Raw genomic sequence first — 22,008 nt, 5'->3', positions numbered from 1 at the left:
ATATTTCTAAGAGCAGAATATGGTGGACTTCAGAAAGGCATTCTAAAAATCCAACACAGACTTCAACCTAATTTATGAGTCTCCCTCTCAGTGGACAGATGTGAGTTTCATAGAAGAAGTATTGTTTTACCCATGCTTCTGAAATTGGAGCTCCATAGACACAACACAGAGATCTGCCAAGTGACCACAAAGCCCAAAACTAAGTATAATGCACTTACTGTGAATGTTGATGCTACATGAAATCTTGGGGGGGAAGAAAATCAAATCATTTAATTGTGAATAATTTCTTTTAAAATTAACACCTATGACTGACACAGCAGTGTAAAGAAACTTTACTCCAAAACATAAAAAATAAAAAATAAAAATAAAAAACCTTATGGGTCTATTATTGAAGAGAATATAAAGTCTTTCTCACTAGACATGAGACTTCAAAAATATTCCCATCTGGTGGTGGGTTCCTATGTGTAATATTCTGTTGTTGCAGCTGGAACATGGCCATTCTCTGCTGCCCCTAGTGTCACCTTGACAGAAATGCTTACTGAAGCATATGTGAAAGTGAAAGTTTAGTCACTCAGTCGTGTCTAATTCTTTGCGACCCCATGGACTGTAGCCCACCGGGCTCCTCCGTCCATGGGATTCTCCAGGCAAGAATACTGGAGTGGGTTGCCATTTCCTTCTCTAGGGGATCTTCCCGACCCAGGGATTGAACCTGGGTCTCCCACATTGCAGGCAGATGCTTTAACCTCTGAGCCACCACTGAAGTATATATATAACCTTACCTGATTTGTACTATCATTCCATTGTCTCTCTTAGCAACGCCTATCCAGAAGGTTTCTTCAGTGGTTATTATGCTGGTCCACAAAGAAACATTTGTTAATTCCTATCTATACACAATTAAGAGGACAATTGGGGAAAACCACAGACATTATGCACTGCCTTCCATATCAAATTTCACCACAGATGTTTGCCATTAAAGGGCAGTGACACAGGCATATTAAGGGTTCGATCCCTGGGTTGGGAAGATCCCCTGGAGAAATGAATGGCAACCCACTCCAGTATTCTTGCCTGGAGAATCCCATGGACAGAGCAGCCTGACAGGCTACAGTCCATGGGGTCACAAAGAGTCGGACACGACCGACAGACTAAGCACACAGCACAGGTTCCCTCTATGGGCTTCCCAGGGGCACAGTGGTCCAGATGCTAAAAGCCATGAGCAAATGGAAGAAATTAACTCCTTGATGATTGTGAGCACACAGTCCTCACCAGGCCTTTAAAAATGCTTTTTTGAAATTTTGGGGAGTTGGAAGTTGGGGGGCTGGGCGGGCATAAGCCACTCGTCTCCTTGCATGGCTTTGCCATAAGCCTTTCTCTGCTCCAAAGTCCAATGTTTTGGTATTATTTGGCCTCCTTTTGCTTTGGGCACACCAACTTGTGTCAGCTAGCAATTACACAACAATCCACATTCATTACAACCTCAGTCAGTGGAAATTAATGATAATTTGACTATGCTATACTGAACTCAGCTAGTCTTTTACAGTACTTACCCAGAGAGTAAAATTACCATGCAAGATTTCGGAATGACTAACTCATGTGAGGGAAGAAACGCCATTGATATTTCACGGCCAAAATGTCAAATAAGATGTAGACACTAATTACTTGATTAATTTGGTTCAATTATTATTTAGCAGTAACCTCAAATTTTTCATCTCATGTGTGTAAGCTACAGATGTTAGACTGCATTCCTAGAGGTGGTTATTTGTATTAAACTTTTCTCTAATTCACAGCTCCATCTTCTAATTTGTCTAAAATATAGAAATCACATATATCAAAATACTCTAATATCTAAATCCAGACACAAGAGATTTGTTCTAATCTGTATCTAGTATTACTATTTTTATAGTCTCTTAGACTGACCATGAAATTGTAGCTTCCCATTGTCTGGGTGACCCTTACATATAATTCTGACTAATAAGAGAAAACTAGACAGAAACAAGCAAAAAGGAATGTATTTGATAGGTGCTTTTGGCATCAGTCCACTCACACTATTTTCATTCTCTCTCCTCTTTCTCTTCTTTCCCTCCATCCATTTTAAAAGGAAAATAACTTTAAAGATACACACTGCTAAAAAGTAATGAATAACTGAGTAAGATGATCAACAATTAAGGCACTTAGGAAAAAAAATAAACTTTATCTTCTCTGGATTAGCAGGTCAAAATGTAATTGCAAGATTTCTATAGGGGGAGCTGCTGCACTACTAAACACTGAAGACCCGGTCTCTGGTTAGATAACTGTAATTTAAAGCCTACTTTACATAAACAGAAAAGAAACACTAAGGACTTATTAACATGTAATTTGCAGAACTCTTTTTTTTTCTTTCTTCACAATGTCACAGATGTCAACTGAATGTGTGTAAGGAAGTTGATACTACAGTCTGTTGGTAAAACACATTACTTTTTTTGTTTTGTATTTGGAAGAACATAGACCAGGTGACAAAGCAATGTATTAAATGTGGGCTGTATAATATACAAAAAGGTAACTTTACAAAAGAATAAAATAATACAGTTTCAGAAAAGTGGGGGACAAAGAAGTGACCTCTTCCAGCCCCTAATTCTTTTGTACTAATAGCAAGGGGAAATGTCATAACACAATACAAATTTTAATATCTTTATGTCAGAACTTAATGACTGATACTTGGAAATGTGGTTCTGTAACAAAGGACCGAATCAACATGGATGAGAGACAGGAAATAATTAAGATGAGATTTGTCAACTCTTTTTTTGTATGTCAAGAAAGCACCAAGCTATAACTCGCTAAATTTAATTAAATTCTAATAGAAACCTCAGTGTCTTTATGTTTCTGACTCTTAGCTAAGGGTTATGAATACTAATTGTTTTCAGTTATTGTTTTCAAGAGAATCTAACAATTTAGGTAAAAGTATAAATCAGCTATTGGTAAAGAAATACTTAAAATATTACATGACTATAATGTTATTGATGAGTGGAAATAATGTGAAGATTTGAGTTGAAGTTCCTAAGGTTATATAAAATATTAGTCAATAAAGACATTAAAATCCAGCAAAGTTGTGTTTTAGCAATAGAATTATAGCTTTTGTAAAATTAAGCACATAAATGAAAAATATGGTATCTTAATGGTGAAATTTATGGAAATTGCTTTGTTATTTGCTTTCCCAATTTACCCAAAGAATTGTAAATTTCTTCCTAGATTTCTTATTTGAATTCAGGAAAAGTATTTAATTTTATGACCATGTTTTTAGATAATAGAGCTAGTTATATTACAAAAGCTTAAATATTTATAATGCTTTATACCTGGTTGATTTATACAGAAGTTGAACAGACCATTTACAGTATTTCTCTGAAGCTTTATTTTCCCTTTTATAGTCACTAAATTCAATGCCTGAATCAAGCTCATAAATTACATAAATTATTAGTTAGTACAGTTACTATAGTTCTTTCCACATGCTCAGATCTTAATCATAACATTTATAAGGTAGAAACTGACAAAGTGAAGCAGTTATGAGTTTTTTATTTGTAACCTCAACCAGTTTTAGTAATTAATTATTCTGAAATGTACTAATATGATAGAGAACAATAAATTTGCAAGTTTTTAGCAATGGTGCAGCATAATTCTTAACAATCTGAAATGATATAATATATACACAAAGTTTGTGACAAAAAGATTGTCATAGAAATGAAAAAAAATTTTTTATATTTTTCACAAGCTCAGAGTTTTACTGATGTTAAAAAAATCTCACTGATATTATTTCTCTGAAACTGGGATGTATGAAAAGAACTAGTGAAAGTTTGTAGGATAAAATGATTATTTTCATCTACAAGGCTGTTTTATACTTTCTTTCATTTAGGAATTTCAAAGTCTTTAGCATGTGAACTGACTGACTGAATAAATCATGTATGTACTCAATCTGATTGGAAACAAAAGAAGAAAATGAAATCTGGGGATAATCAATTAGTTAATTTGAAAAGTAATATTGTTAATTAATTTAACAAACATTCACTGAGCAGTATGCCTGGCACTACAACAATCCTTTGAAATGAATCATCCAATGAAATACATGCTTGTCCTCCAGGGGATAAGTCCTAATACATATGAAAGCTAAATGTCTGGATAGGGAGAAAAGACAGAGATAAACTTCATGAAATTATTTAAACAGATAGGTAACTCTGAAATCCTGGCAGAGAGACAAGGAAAAGGAAGGAAAGGAGTTCAGAGGGAACTTCTCAAACGTAGTATAGACTGAGATATGATATATAAGCACAAATATAAATCAATTCCCCATTATTCCAATGAGACATACATGCACATGCAGAATTCATATGCAACTATTTCAGCCAATTTAAATATAAAACCTGAGGGTGATATAGAGGAAAAGGTCAAATATCTCTTTATGATCTCTGATTAATTCAGCTATATATATTTAAGTCTCATAATATAAATATTAAGTTGGCCAAAATGTTAGTTCAGTCAATGAACTTTTTGGCCAACTCAATAGGATTTTAAAATATTTCTTTATTCTACTCACATTTAATGAAGTACTTTTCTTAGGACGCTTCAAAGCCCACTCCAACATCAGTGTCCTCCCATTACCTTGGTCCCTTTTCTGCATCCCCTAACACAGTGTTCTAGAACACATACTACTTCAGTCTAAGCTATTTGACAGACAGTGCCTTTTTGATTGTGTATTTGGTATTCTTACTGGAAATGTTAAGTCATGAGTGTCTGTTTGCCTATCATAGAGAATTAAAAAACAAACTATCCTTTTGATGTAATTTGTGATCGCCACAAAATAACTCCTTCTGATAATTCTTGTTACAGTAATCTTGAAATGGCTTGTTTTCAGTGGTATCTGACAATTAAAATACTGATGTATGAGACAACTGCTTTCTATTTTTTTTCTGGGGTTGGGGAGCGCTGCTAAATTAGTATTTCTGAGATTTAAGTACTCCTTAAAAGTACTCGCGGTGTGAAAGTCTGGGGTAATATTAATTTCAGCTTTCTGGAAATTTTATTTGCTAGTATGCAGTGTGAATTTATAGGGGGAAATGTAATAAGTGACACTTCTCTTTTAAAAAGTATGTACTTTTTAAAAATTTTATTTTATTTTCATGGAGCATTTTATGAGAGTGAGGCTCTGTGGCACATGTTACAAAAAAGAAAGCTGTACTTTATCACTAGTGATACAAATTAGGGACTCCAAAGATTGTAAAGTATAAAGTGTGTGGTGACAGGACATAAAACTGGAAAGGCCCTGGGGGCTCTTGCTATGAATGTGAAATGCTGCGGAGCTGGTATTTAGGTACAAGAGGCAGTGGGGCTGGGGCTGGGAAGAGGTAGATGGTAACTCTAGAAACCACTGCATGTGGTCATATTCATACAGATATTTAAGAGTTATACAGGATTGGGTTGGATAATCCACTAGAAACATATGTCTAAATCTATCAGGTTTCAATCCACTGCCAACATTCTACCCTGAAATGATTTGTGTATTTTCACACATGTCAGCAGAATGCCTTACTTTTTAAGTAGTCACACAATGCAATTGCCATTCTGGAATTGCAGATGAAGCCATTAGTTACACAGTGGCATTCTGTGATTTTTTTTGGTTGTTGTTGTTAAATATATATACATTCTAATATAGATTGCTGGCTTTTAAAAAACTGCATTTCCTTGAATTTTGGAAGGACTAACATGAACTTCAAAGGAGTTCCCCCAGCTACGTTTGTTTAAGAAGATGAAGTCAATGTTCTGTCCATGAATGCAGAGTTGCAGTATGGAATAGTGCCTAAATGGGAAGAAAGAGGAATTAGGAGACTGGCTTTTCATCTGCTCAAGTTCTGAGAATGTATCAACTATAAGCAGGACCTTATCCTTTCCCTTTTACTCACGTTTTTTTCTCACATACTCTTAATTTCTTCTCCTATTCATTTTTCAAATCCAAAGGAGCGGTGAGTTGGAAATAAGGCATCACATCTAGCTACTCCAGAACTCAAAGGGATTTCTTCATTAGATTACTACCTGACAGTCTGCAATTTTGTGCCATTACAGGTACACCTTAGAGATATTGTGAGCTTGGTTCAAGACCATCACAATAAAACCAATAGCACTATAAAAGAAGTTACACAATTTTTTGGTTTCCCAGTACATATAAAAGAATCCGGGTGGAGAGGGAGGTGGGAGGGGATATCGGGAAGGGGAATACATGTAAATCCATGGCTGATTCATGTCAATGTATGACAAAAAACACTACAATATTGTAAAGTAATTAGCCTCCAACTAATAAAAATAAATGGAAAAAAAAACCAAACAAAAAAAAACAATGTTCACACTATACTGCAGTCTATAAGTGTGCAATGGTATGTCCACAAACCATATGTATATACTTTATTAAAAAAGATTTTACTCATAAAAAATGCTAACCACCATCTAAGCCTTCATCAAGTCATAATCTTTATGCTGGTGGAGAGTTTGAAATATTGTGAGAATTACCAAAATATGACACAGAGATATGAAGTAAGCAAACAATGCCAGAAAAAGGGTGCTGATACACTTGCTCAGTGCAGGGCTGCCACAAAGTTTTAATTTGTAAAAAAAAAAAAAAAAAACACAAAAAGATTAATAAAGAGAACTGTAATAAAATGAGGTATGCCTGTAATTCCATTCTTGGTTATAGAATCACTCTCAAAATTGCTCTTTTAAAGGTCAAGTTGACAAAACCTAATGGACACTTCTATGACCTCAATATTAAAGCAGTATTAAGTTGATCACATCTACTGGCTTTTGTGACAATGCCCCATAGTGCTTTTTCTTGAACCCATCTGTCCACTCCATCTCAATTTCTTTGGCTGATTGTACCTTCTATGAATAATCCTCAGAATCTTTCTAAGTCCTAGTAGTTAGATTTACAGTGTCAGGGAAAAAGTTTTCCCCTAGTCTTCTAGGTTCTTTTGACTGGCCTAAGAATTAAATTGACATGGGATAGATTAACAGGAGAAAAATCACACAAAAGTTTACTAATATCTATACATAGTAGGGAGCTTCCAGGTGGATCAATGATAAAGAATCCACCTGCCAATACAGGAGATGCAAGAGATGTGGGTTCAATCCCTGGGTCAGGAAGATCCTCTGGAGAAGGAAACAGCAACCCACTTCAGTATTCTTCCCAATTTCTTTGAAAAATCTGTCTGTTAAAATTCTTCTCTGTGTCCCATTGTCTCTGACAAACCACAACAGACAGATTTTTCAAAGAAATTGTATTTTAAAATTTGACTGCAGCAGGTCTTAGTCGTGACATGCGAAGTCTTAGTTGCACCAAGTGAGATACAGTTCCCAGACCAGGGGTCAAAGCCCCCTGCATTGGGAAGATGGAGCCTTAGCCACTGGACTAGCAGGGAAGTTCCTAACAGACTTTGCCAGGTACTTTTCTGTCTACACACCTGCTTACACTGTATCACATTATATTACATTGCATTTACCTACTATACTATAGCTAGCTATGCCGATAACTCCCTTCCTGGAACAGGTCCTCCATCTACATTCTTTAAGCTGTTAGAGCAAAGGTCAAAGATCCTTTCTCAAGTCTTTTAGGCCTTGGTTATTTTAGCTTGAAATAATTCCCATGCCAGAGACACATTTGGGGGTGGCAAATATTTTCTTACAACCCCAAAATAAATACCCTGGAAGCACAGTCATCTAAAGCAATCGAAGAGGGGTAAAATGGATGTTAACTGAATTTCAGAAAAATAACATTTGAAAAGGCTGCCTGCCCTATTAAGCCCTAAATGGACATATCATTTTCAGCAATTACAGAAGTAGCCAGAATACTAAAAGTGCTCTTCAAATATAAAGTATAGGATCTAGAAAATGCACCACTTTTATGTCATTTATATTGCATTTTTAATTTAAACCTCAATCAGTCTTCCTTTCCTAATATAATCCATCAATTTCCCCCTCTCTACATTACAGTTCTCATTTAAAATATAATCTCTTTTTTATAATGGATAGGTTTTCTACGAGTAAAATAACTTCAATTAAAGACTCAAGGAGGGAAAGTTGAAGTTTAATGCTTCAAATAATTCCATATTAAGTATCTAAGAACAGGAAATCGAGGGTGCTGACATGGCAGAGCAGAGGACAAAAAATATCAAAGGAGAATTTTTTTTTTTTAAAAATTACTGATTCCCTGATGATTTCTGCAGTAAGTTGTAGCTATTCCTGGGACTCTACACTATCAAAACAATCAACCTAAAAGTGAGCCATTTTATCTTTTGCATCATCATAGGAGAATCATTCCTAAAAAGTTAACCAAATAACTGCCTTAAATTATCTTCTTCAACAATGGGCATGTACACATTGCTATATTTAAAATGGATAACCAACAAGGACCTACTGTATAGCATGTGGAACTCAGCTCAATGCTATGAGGCAGCCTGGATAGGCGGGGAGTTTGGGGGAGAATGGATACCTGTATATGTATGGCTGAGTCCCTTCCCTTTACTGTTCACCTGAAACAATTGTAAGATTGTTCATCAGCTACATGCCGATACAAAAAAAACTTAGAAAAAAAATTACCAAAAAGAAATTGAACACAAATGGTGACCCAGATGATAAAGAATCTGCCTACAATGTGGGAAACCCAAGTTCAATCCCTGGGTCAGGAAGATCACCTGGACAGGGGAATGGCTATGCACTCCAATATTCTTGGCTAGAGAACTCCATGGACAGAGGTGCCAGGCTGGCTGCAGTCCAAGGGATTGCAAACAGTCAGACACGATTGAGTAATTGACACACACACACAAAACTGGCAGAAGGCCCTTCCTTTCTCTTTACTGATCAGGCACTTATATGCATGTATATTTCTCACTTCTCACTGGCTTACTTTCTGTACTGCTTACATTGCTAAAAGCACTTGGGCTTTTTTCTCTATGATGTCTGATTTCATACTGAGAGAGCCCCTATTGGTAACTAATGAAACAAAGAATGGAATGTATATGGTATCATGATTCCTTAAAATCATATTCTCTTAGAGGCTTATTTTTACTGGAAAGCACAAAGGAGGGTCATTTCCTTGTCTCCTTTTTTTGTTTTTGAAACAAACAAACAAAAAAAAAAAAACCTCCCAAAATTGAGCCATCTTTTGATAGACTTTTGATAGACTAGGTAACTTACGTTTGGGAATGCAGTAGTACCTTTTGAAATCATATTTTTGAGCTGTTGGTCACACATGACTTGTTGATTTTTAATCATGCATCTAGTCAGTTATATTCTCTTATTTATTCAAAAAATATATGCTGTGATTTTTGAGGTGTTGTATGTGGGTCTCATGCTACAGTTGATAAATGGTATTCTTTCATTTCTAAACTACAAACTCTTACTTCATTTTATCTGTGTTATCACACTACCTGAAAGTGTTAGTTGCTCAGTTATGTCTGACTCTTTGCGACCCCATGGACTGTAACCCACCAGGCTCCTCTGTCCATGAGATTCTCTAGGCAAGAATACTGGAGTGGGTCACCATTCCCATCTCCAGGGATTGAACACAGGTCTCCTGCATTGCAGGCAAATTCTTTACCATCTGAGCCACCAGGGAAGCCCCACCCTACCTAGGCCCCACTTAAAGTTTTAGGTTAAAGCAGTTTTTGTGGGTATCTGTATCTTTTTTTTAAATTTCTAAATGAAAGTATTAATAAGTGCTTCCACTATTTTATCATTAAGAACAAGGTTGGCTAGTTAGATTTTCCCAGATATTCTTTGTGGTAGAAAATGGTTTGATCATCCATAATTCTATTTCTTTTTCTGTGGCACAAAGGAAAATTACATTTTTCAACCTTCCTTTTGGTGGAAATGGGGTCCTATTATGGAGTTTTGGCTACTGGGATATGGAAAAAAGTCAAACACACAACCTCCAGGAACAAGTAATCATGACTTCCAGTCATAAACCACCATGATATATCAGCCACAGTGCTTCTCTCTGTCTCTAAGGCTGGAAGCAGAGTTCACCAGGATTTTAGAGCCACAGAATAGAAGGAGCACCACACCTTGTGTCACTGTGTTTCAGGTGAGGTTCATCGTTAAGCAGTCTCTGAAACTAAGATGAATGTGTAGAAGGTTTGTTAGACTAATCCATTAAAAAAAATTATTGGAGTATAGTTGTTTTAAAACGTTGTGTTAGTGTACAGCAAAGTGATTCAGAAAGAATTTTTAAATATGGAAAGGGAGAAAACTAAAAAGGGTCCTATGATTTTATACACACACACACAGATACACACACACACACACCTTGGAATGTATGTGTATATGATATATGCCTTGGAGCAGAAACCCACATATTAGCATGGAGCTATTGGCACCCACATCTTTGCTTCTATATACCAATCTCCAGGAGAAGAAACCAAAGCTTTTGAAGATGCATGATTCTAGGGTTGAAGTAGAAAAAATACAGTATGTACCTGAATATCCTCTTATGTTAGGAAAGAAGGAAGTACTCAAAGACAGATGGGGACATGTCAAAAAGGGACTAGCTGAAAAGGCGCCTACTGACCAAGTCTGAGCTTGGGATAAATCCTAATCATAGCGGATTGCTGTCCATTTAATAAAACAGGAAACCTGACTGCATACTGATATAAGTGAATAAGTAAAGAGTTTGAGCCAAACAGGCTGTTTACATATTTTCAAAGTTAGCTCCTCTGTGAGATACTTATGAACTAAAGAGAGGAAAACATAACTTTACAGAGCCCGGAAGTTGACATTTTATACTCAAGAAAACAAAGTGAGTATCATCAGTAATGAGCCAAGGCAATACTGTTCAATAGGAAGCATTGAGAATAGCACTTGATAATCTGAATATAATTGTAAGGAAATGCCAGACAAACCCAAATTGAAAATTCTATAAAGTAACTCTATAAAATTCTATCAAGGGCATAAAATATGAAAGATGAAAGTTCAAAGATGAAAGAACTTTTTCAGAGTGATGGAAACTATGGAAATATAATAAGCTAATGTAATATCTGATTCTAAATTGGATCATTGCATCATAAAGAACATCACTGGGACAATTATAATACAAATGGAATTTCAAATTAAATAGTGGCCACTTAATAACGTTATTTTTCTGACTTAAATGCTTCAAACAAGGGCATTTCCCTATATCACTTACGTAGGAGTAGAAAATAAACCTTTGGAAGAATTAGTGCACCAGGTTACTGCCCACTATCTCAAAGGTTGGGGAATACAAACATTATTTGTTCTTTCAGTGTTTCTACAAGTTTGAGATTATTTAAGTATATTTGTACAAAAAGATTGATACATCACTGGTAGATGTGGTATGTGTCTGAAATATAGTATGTAAGCAAGAAACATTTATGAGGTGATTTGATAAATGAAGGAGAAAGAAAAATAGAGGATTTTTCTTATTAAAATGAGTTTATATGCCTGGAAAACAAATAAATTGAAAAAACATGCACTGCACTTTTGAAAGAATGAAAATAACATTCAGTATATAACAGGTTATAGCAAACTTTTCAAAAATGCATGTATTGGGTGTATTTCAAAGTATTTATATGTGTAAACTGTATTTCTGAGATTACAGAGCCACAAAAAGAAAAAAAATGCCCAAAATAACAGGCATGAATCAGTGCTTATCAGCCTCTATGCCCATTCATTTCTGGAAATCCTAACATTGATAAGTGTTTCAAAATGGTTCCTGAAGTACCTAGGGAGTGACTAATGTGTCTCTTCAGCCAAAAGGTGGCAGCAGGGATTATCTGACTATGGTGCTTTAATTTTCTACCCTAACATTTCCTCTTTCTGTTGAGGTTAATGGCAACAACATTGTCATTTCCCCCAGAAGTCACTACTGTTGTTCATGCCTGCCAAAAGCAGTGTTTCAGTGGTTAGTGCCTGCTGATGATTCCATCAAGTTGGCTAATGCCTGATACTGACAGTGATTATGTCTGAGATGAGACTATTATCTCCTGTTATTGGCAAAACCACAAACACGCCAATACCACCCTTCAGAAGACAACACTCCATTTCTTCAGGAGAATCAAAAACTGCTACAATGACACATCTGCTCTGTGTGTCAATTCAACTTTAGCTTTTCATTTGTTCTCTTGATTATTAGGACTTATGCAAGGACTCAGGCAAGAGCTCAAGAGGCTGGAAAGGAGCATGATCTAAATGGCATGTTAATTTCTCTCTGTAATCTCTCTCCTCGCCTTAGGTTCATTCTGTATGCCTTTTTCCTCTCTCATTGTATTGTCTCCTCAAAAGGTGATCAATAAGTCTACATATCCTTTAGATATGCACAGAAATAAGTAGACCTACGAATGATTAAACCTTTGACTCAGGCATCACCCTAAGTACACATGAATGCCCTCTTCCATCCACAAATTCTAGCATGTGGCAGTAACAGTCAATTCAGTCCAGCCACTCAGTCATGTCCCACTCTTTATGACCCCATAGACTGCAGCATGTCAGGCTTCCCTGTCCATCACCAACTCCCAGAGCTTGCTCAAACTCATGTCCATTGAGTGGGTGATGCCATCCAACCATCTCATCTTCTGTCATCCCCTTCTTCTCCTGCCTTCAATCTTTCCCAGCATCAGGGTCTTTTCTTATGAGTCAGTTCTTTGATTCAGGTGGCCAAAATATTGGAGGTTCATCATCAGTCCTTCCAATGAATATTCAGGACTGATTTCCTTTAGGATGGACTGGTTAGATCTCCTAGCAGTCCAAGACTCTCAAGAGTCTTCTCCAGCACCACAGTTCAAAAGCATCAATTCTTCATCAACCGTGTGCAGTATACTACACAGTTTTTTTGGAAGGCAGACCAAACCCTGCGAGTCTGCACTGCATTTCATGTTCATTACCTTCATTTATACTGTTAAAGGCACTAGTAGTGTTAAGAAAATCTGTACTGAATTCCAAGGACATCTTGGAAATTCCATGAACTATGTGGCCTGTTACTTAAAACTTTCCTCTCAAATCTCATTTTTGTTTTTTAAAATTATCATAAATATATATAAAGCATCACACCATGTAATATTATATCATATAAGTATGATGTATAGTTGTGTGTATATATAGCCTATAAACTGTAGTAAAACCAAGATATCTATGTTAAAAATTATGAACAAGTAAAAACTTTTAATATTTTCAAATTAAATCAATTTAATAGCTGTAAAATTATTTCAGTTGTTGAGATAATTTAGCTCCTTTATGTTAAAGAAAATAAGCATCACGTATATGTATGAAATAATTTAATATCAGGATACTGAAATCGCAAGTTTTAGTATACTTCAACATGAGCTAACATGGATTTGACAAATAAAGAATGGTTTGTATTGCTTCAGTAAACAGCACAATCATGGAAGAAGTTTTATCTTTTAAGGAAGCAAGTTAGTAGTAATTAAAAATGTACATTAGATGAAAAATATAGTTCCTTTTAAGAGAGGGTCCTCATTTGTAACACTTGCTAAGATGCTAATGTATAATTTAAATTCCTTTGGGATATTCAAATAAGGCAGGATAAATAGTATACACTTATACTCTCTCATCCTAAAATGAAAAGCAAAACTCATACAGCTTCAGGAAGGGAAACCATTCCAGAGCAAAAGATTAACATTAAAATCAGGGAAAGACAAATGATAATTTCAAGGTTTCCAATAGAATATATATAATAGCAGCTACTCAATAAGATGACGAGGGCATTAAAGCAGTAATTATTTTTGTGGCATCATTTTGTCTTTTAAATAAGAATTTCTTTTTGTTATTTTTAGTTTTTTTTTAAATGTCCTTTCCCCCTGCAGTTTACATCCTTATTAAAGAATTTATTTTTCATCTTAATGGAATAGATGGATCATAAATAATCTACATGCATATGTGTGCTATCCTTAAAAATTAAAATGTTAACTTAAGGAGGGAAAATCCAAAAATGATAAAAAATTATATTACAATCAGGAGAATGAAGTGTTTTTAAGTGAGCTATTAAATTTCTGCCATATTATATGACACCAAGCTATGGACTGCTCCTTGGAATAGAGGGTAGATGAACATCCAGTAAGCTGTTATCTATTTCTTAAGCATTTCCACTTTGTCCATTAAGGCATTTATATCCTCACTTGTTTTGTTCCCAAACTGGTTTTATGGTCCATTGAATTATGTATTAATAATCATGCAGTTAGGACTTTCTCAGGTGTAGAGTATTTTCTCTCTCCCTTTAAAGGTTAATATTTATATCAAGTAGGTTTGCAGTGTTTAGGTATCTGCATAAAAGGTTTTTTCCTCTCATTCCCAGTGAATTAACATCCTTGTTTTAAGACTTAAAGATTAGCTAAGAACTCTCTGTACCTTTTCTTGTAAATACAAAAAAAAAATTTCAGAGTCTATGGAATGTATTTTAGGTTATTAAAACCTTGTAAGGCATAACAGTTAGTTTGATGATAGCCTATAAAGAACTGCAAAGAATGAGACAAATACACTGGACTAGTTATTATCACAAACTTCCCTGGGCAAAAAGTAGATGGTGTCTTTTCAGACAAGATGCTTTACAAACACAACCACACCTCTGCAACTGGGAATGTTGTGGTGAAAAGGAAAATGAATTGGTGGAAGTCAGGCCCAGCATAAAAAATCCTTTTAAAAACGTTTTCTCTGACGTTTACTTGATCTAAGAACTAGCTTCTTCTATGTACAGTGGAGGCTACCTGTCAATAAGATATCCTAGTATCCAGTTTACCAAATGGTCTCCATCTTTCAGTTCAGTTCAGTTCAGTCACTCAGTCGTGTCCGATTCTTTGTGACCCCGTGAGCTGCAGCATGCCAGGCCTTCCTGTCCATCACCACCTCCTGGAGTCCACCCAAACTCATGTCCATTAAGTCAGTGATGCCATCCAACCATCTCATCCTCTGTCATCCCCTTCTCCTCCTGCCCTCCAACTTTCCCAGCATCAGGGTCTTTTCAAATGAGTCATCTCTTCGCATCAGGTGGCCAAAGTATTGGAGTTTCAGCTTCAACATCAGTCGTTCCAATGAACACCCAGGACTGATCTCCTTTAGGATGGACTGGTTGGATCTCCTTGCAGTCCAAGAGGCTCTCAAGAGTCTTCTCCAACACCAACAGTTCCAAAGCATCAGTTCTTCGGTGCTCAGCTTTCTTTATAGTCCAACTCTCACATCCATACATGACTATTGGAAAAACCATAGCCTTGACTAGACGGACCTTTGTTGGCAAAGTAATGTCTCTTCTTTTTAATGTGCTGTCTAGGTTGGTCATAACTTTTCTTCCAAGGAGTAAGTGTCTTTCTATGTCATGGCTGCAGTCACCATCTGCAGTTATTTTGGAGCCCCCTAAAATAAAGTCAGCCACTGTTTCCACTGTTTCCCCATCTATTTGCCTTAACAGACCTGATTTCTGGAGTCTAGGATCTATGACTAAGGCTGGGGCACAATGGAGGTGCAACAGTAGGGGCCCCAGATTCTAATCACAAAGATCCTCTCTGGCCATTTTTCTCCAGGATTTTTATTGGGGTTAATAGGTAGAGAGAGGAAGCTGCTCTGAATGTGTAACTCTGTGGTCAGAGAGCTTCTCTCTGTGCCTAACATTTACTCTCACAAGTGTTAGGTAATGGGGATTATGTTATCTGCAAACTATCCTCCCAAACAGAAACTTTATACCCATTAAACAACAATTCCCACTCCCTCTTCCTAGCAGCCCCTGGCAACCATCTTCTGTCTCTGAGTTTGCCTATCCTAGATACCTCACATAAGTAGAATCATACAAGATTTGCTCTTTTGTGTCTAGCATATTTCACTAGCATAATATTTTTAACATTCATCCATTTTGCAGCATACATCAAAATTTTATCCCTTTTAGGCCGAATAATGTTATATTGCATATATATGTGTGTCTATATACATATATGCATATACTCACATGCAGACATACATATATGTATATACACACACTACATTTTTGTTTATCCTTTCACATGTTGACAGACATCATTTGGGTTGTTTTCACCTTCTGGCTATTGTGTATAATGCTATGAACATTGGTATATAAATATCTGTTGGAGTTCCTGATTTCAATTCTTTTGGGTATACCTAAATGTGCGAGTTCCTGGATCATGTGGTAATCCCATGTTTCACTTTTTGAGCAACTTCCATACTGTTTTCCCTAGAAGCTGCACCGTGTTATTTCCTTTAGCAATGGCCAAGGGTTCCAATTTCTCCACATCCTCAGCAACACATGTGAAATTTTCATTTTTTGAAAAACAGACATCTTAACATATGAAAAGATGTGTATATGGTTTTTGACCTTTCTCACAGTTTATGAGGTTTATAGACCGTGTGCATTCCTTTCTTTTTTCCTCCTCATAAATGGCCTCATGAAACATCTACTATTTCTTGATAAACCACTGTACTAATATTTGATAATTAACCATTACATAATTTTACATAATTTTCCCTTCATATTACTATGAAGATAGTGACATAACCAAAGATAATTATCAAGTGTTTATTTAAATAGGAAAGTGTGTTCTATTCAAAAAGTAAGGTAAGAGAGAATTTAAGAACTATAAGGAAAACCACGGAGAGGTAGATAAGTAAGAAGCCTAGGAAAAATATCCACCTAACACTATGCCTTTACACCTAGTGTTTTAATGTCAGAATTACTAAAATAATAAATGTGATATTAAATTTATACTTAGTACTATAATAATAAAAAGTTTAGGTTTTTCCTTTTCAACTAGGTTAATACAAAAATCTCCATTTCACTTGTATTTGGATTTCTATTCACTGTGTTGAGGACTTGGTTGATGCCAAAATAGAGGTTTTAGAACTAGGCTAAACAGAAAACTCAAAGATCAGGAGAAATGAGGGATACATTGCTCCGTGGTGGCAGGAAATGAGAAGGGGTAACATCAATAGAAACAGGGTAGATCTGGAAGTTGTATTTCTAAATAAATTATCTCAAGTGTAATCATTTCTCCTCAGTGCTTCCCAGTGGCCCTCCTAACGGTAGATACAAGGAAAAGGGAACTAGGCAGGATGTGGGGAATTTATTCACACACACAAATCAGACAATAAATTATAATCATGGAATGCACCCATTAGACCTTCTTCTTCCCAACTTTCCCCTAAACCTGAGTTCTTCCTAAGAGCCACAATATTAGCAACTGTGATTAAAAGCCTTCTTCTCATGTATAAAAATAAAAGCACTATATTATGAAAAATGCAAGTGAACTTTTTCGGCCACCCAATATTGAAAAGCACATTGTAAACCTTAAAGTTCTATGCACATTTGAGGCATTATTAGTATATTTTAAAAGTTACTATTTTATATGTAAGATATTCTTAGGAAAAATACAGAGCTTTTTAAGTGTGATGGAAGTTATAAGAAGAAGGAAAGATCATGTTTGTGAGGAAAGTGAGCAATCTGCTTCAGGATTAGCCCTCAGCTTTAAAAACAAGGGAGTATCTATTTGAAAAAAATGGATATGCTGTGCTTAGTCACTCAGTCGTGTCTGATTCTTTGTGACCCCATGGACTGTAACCCGCCAGGCTCCTCTGTCCATGGGATTCTCCAGGCAAGAATACTGGAGTGGGTTGCCATGCCCTCTGCCAGAGGATCTTCCCAACCTAGGGATTGAACTCAGGTCTCCTGCAATGTAGGCAGATTCTTTACTGTCTGAGCAACCAAGCAAGCCCAAGAATACTGGAGTCTATCCCTTCTCCAGGGGAACTTCCCAACCCAGGAATAATACTGGAGTCTTCTGCATCACAGGCAGATTCTTTACTAACTGAGCTACCAGGAAGCACCCCCCCTCAAAAAAAATATATCGCTTTAATGGATTTAATGAGCTTTTCTACCTTTAGAAATTAATTTATATGAATATACATTAACTATGATCATACATTTTAATGATAAGAGATTGATTTCTAATGTTAAAATGCTGCTTTACCTTCATATTTAAATCACTCATTTATGTATACAATAATATCTAGTTTGCTAAAAGAGGAACAAAGGCCACTAGATTGATGAGGCACCCTCTCCCAAATCTACCTTACTTGAATTTTCTAATTTATAGTCAGGTCAGTTTGGAAATAGTACGTTGCCATAAAATGCTGACTGCAATCGGCCACTGGTGACTGTTTCTCAAACTGTCTCTCCCTGTGGGATAGGGAAAGGAAGCAATTGATTTTCTGTTGGCTTTGCTGCTTGGTAACAATTGGAAAACAGGCAGGGAGCTAATGAAGTTACCGATGCTCTACGCTTGTCATTCTGAGCATTCACTGAGATTGAACAGCTCAGAGTGACAAATGTATTTCTAATGGCTGCTCTCTTGAAAAGTATATGCCTAAACACTTGATTAGTTAAGAGTCACCAGATGACCTTTCTTTGTGCTAATTGAACTACAATGAACTATAACTATATAACTATAGTGAACTATGGTGCTAGTTACTCAGTCATGTCCGACTCTTTGTGACCCCATGGACTGTAGCCCACCAGGCTCTTCAGTCCATGGGATTCTCCAGGCAAGAATACTGGAGTGGACTGCCATTTCCTTCTCCAGGGGATCACTCAACCCAGGGATCGAAGCCAGGTCTCTTGCATTGCAGGCAGATTCTTTTACCATCTGAGCTGCAGCGAAGCCCTTGAACTACAGAAACATTAATTATAAAACTTCTGGAAAGAATCCATTTTGTATATTTCATCTTCTCATCATATCTCAAGGAACTAGGACAACTGAGTCTGACAGAAAAATAAATGCATAATATTAACAGTAGAATATAGAAAATAGATCACTGAACAGAACAAAGAGGTAAGACCAGACACATATTTATGTGAAAGTTAAGTGTGTGATAGAGATGCAATTTGAAACCAGGAGGGAAAAAATAGAAGTTTGCTTCAAAGGTGAGTCAATTTGATATACATTTGCAGAAAAGAAAAAAAAAAGGCAGAGCTGTGACTTACATAACTCATGAAAATAAAATTTGAGCTGCATTAAAGAGTTTAACATAAAGAAAAAATAAGGCAAACTATTTAAGTTTTGAAAAAGAAAGACAATGCTTAGTATCTTGAGCTAGGAATGGCTTCCTTAGCAGGAAAGAACAAATTTTAAAAGGATATCACACAAATTTGACTATACTAAATTTCCTTATTTGTATGGCAAATGACAGCAGAAAGTTCAGTATCCAGTATAGAATTATAGGACAATATTTGAAAAATATATCAAATAGAATTAGTATAACAATGAGCAAATTCATTACTATAAATCATAGAAGATAAAATAACCAAGGTGAATGTCATCAGGGATTTCCATGGGGGTTCAGTGGTTAAGACTCCACACTTCCACAGCAGGTTTGATCCCTGGTGGGGGAACTAATCTCCTGTATGCCACATGGTGTAACCAAAAGTGGGGGTCAGGGCGGGGGGAGAAAACGTCACAAGAAGCAATTCACAGGATTGTGGTTGTAGCTGATGCCAAACATGAGGGATGTTTTATGTACATGGAAATGATCCAGTAGATGGGAAGATTGTTGATTCAGGAGAGAAATTGAGTCTTGCTGGGGCAAAGTGCTTGACTCAGAGGAGAAGGGGTAGGGTTCATTAGTGGAGAATTTGGCCTTATCTAGGTATATCAACAGTCCCTCCAGAGATTCTAGAGCATAGACATAGTGGTGGAAACTTGTATTTTCTTCTGATTGCTTTATTTATTTATTTATTTCTGTGAAATGGAATGCAACATCACCAGGTGAGTGATCAAAGAAAAGGAGATGTTGGCAATGTGACAAGAAAGAAAAAAATTACAAACTAGTTCCCTAAGAGAGAATGGACAGGTACATGTAGTGATTGCCAAACAGCATTGCTGCTGCTGCTGCTAAGTCGCTTCAGTCGTGTCCGACTCTGTGCGACCCCATAGACGGCAGCCCACCAGGCTCTCCCATCCCTGGGATTCTCTAGGCAAGAACACTGGAGTGGGTTGCCATTTCCTTCTCCAATGCATGAAAGTGAAAAGTGAAAGTGAAGTCACTCAGTTGTGCCTGACTCTTAGAGACCCCATGGACTGCAGCCTACCAGGCTCCTCCATCCATGGGATTTTCCAGGCAAGAGTACTGGAGTGGGGTGCCATTGCCTTCTCCAGGTAAACAGAATTAGGATCCCATAAACTGAGTGGTGGTGAAGTTAAGTGGGTCTAAATGCCATGGAGAATTCTTCAGGTGGCTCAGTCGTTAAAAAAAAAAAAAAAAAAACCCTCTGTAAATGCAGGAGACTTGCGTTCAGTGCCTGGGTCAGGAATATCCCCTGGAGGAGGAAATGGCAACCCACTCCAGTATCCTTGCCGGGAAAATCCCATGGACAGAGGAGCTTGGCAGGCTACAGTCCATGGGGTTGCAAAGAGTTGGACACGACTGAAAAACTAAACAACAATAACAGCAAATACCATAGAATGTGCTTTGCTCTAGCTATATTTACCCATGTGTGTGCCATCAAGGACTAGGCAGAAATGGGGAGTTAGTTAGCTGTAGGATGTACAAGAAGGTATGACTTAGTGAGAAAAGAGCAAGAGATTTGAGGATCTATGCAAAGGAGGAATAATAATTATTGAGCATGAAATTTAGGTTGAATTAAAAAACAAAGTGAAGACAGGAGTGACACGAGAGACATAAAAGATATTATCAAATTAACCAGATGAAGGTACAGTGGTGGCTGACTTGAGGGAGTAAGTTGAAAGATATGACAGGTGGTAAGTGAAGGATGGGGGGCTTGAACTGGGATTCTGAGGAGGCTATATTTATTGGCAGTAACAAAATCTATGGCCATTAGTCTATGGTTAAGGTATGATGAAAGACAAAATTATTGGATAAAATAAAAATCAGGGCCAACAGTTAAAATGGATACTGAAATCAGCTATCAGCTGCATAACATGAGGAGTATACCAGAAAATGTCAATGAACCAGGAGTTAAATGAGACATATGAGCTTAAGGGACTGCGGATGGCTGCAATGAGGAATATTACACTCTAATAGCAAGAGATTCAAATACAGGATATTTTAAGGAAGGAGGAAGAATGGTATGGAAACAGCAGTGAAGAGTAACCCTACCTGTAGATAACAGGAGTATAAGAGTATAGGAAGAAAACAGCTATCACTTAGGACTGTTCCAGGGGAAGCAGTATTTTGAGGAAGAATTCCTAGTTACAGTTTGAGCAAGAAGAAGGAAACTTTGATTAAAGTTTGAGAAGATAGGGGATTCTGCTGATAACTGATCTGGGGTACACTGGGTAAGATGAAATAATTTTTCAGTAGGTGGGGAGGAGCAAATTTTGCCACCCCGCCCAAATTCATTCTTCACCCTTCTTTTATCTGTTGCATGCCCCAGGAATGTGACTCCTATTCCCCTTAGGAGGGGACTCCATCCCCTTAACTGGTCAGCATTTGATTTTGGATAAGAGGTGGTGACTGTAGTTCCTGCAGGCCAGTTGGACCTGTCCAAAAGTGCCAATAGATATTTGATTCATGGTAAAAGATCCCTGACATTTGACATTTGACACCCTGACATTTGGTGTTTTCCAAAATGTCCATGAGTGTATTTGGTCCATGCCAAATGGTTCTGGAAAAGACCAAATATCAAGGACCTTTTGGCGTGGACCAAACGTTTTATGGATGTTTTGGATAGGACCAAATGGTCCTCTATCAATCAAGGACAGTTTGGCATGCATCAGGTATCTTATGAACAAGTCTTGTGCACCAAATGTCTCATGGATGTTTTAGACAGAACCAAACATCTGCCAACTCTTTTAGAGAAGATTGTATGGTGGGAGGAAAGAGGACGGGAATACCACTTTTTCTTTGCCCCTCTCTGCCTGTTGTAAGTCATTATTCACACTATGTCTGCTCCTCTTCATCATTATTGCCTCTGTTTTCCTCCTCCAATGCTTTCACTGTGCTCCTTAAACACTCTTCTTC

The sequence above is a fragment of the Odocoileus virginianus genome, chromosome X (genome assembly GCF_023699985.2).
Source record: "Odocoileus virginianus isolate 20LAN1187 ecotype Illinois chromosome X, Ovbor_1.2, whole genome shotgun sequence".
NCBI classification, from domain to species: domain Eukaryota; kingdom Metazoa; phylum Chordata; class Mammalia; order Artiodactyla; family Cervidae; genus Odocoileus; species Odocoileus virginianus.
This window is presented reverse-complemented; position numbering follows the sequence as displayed.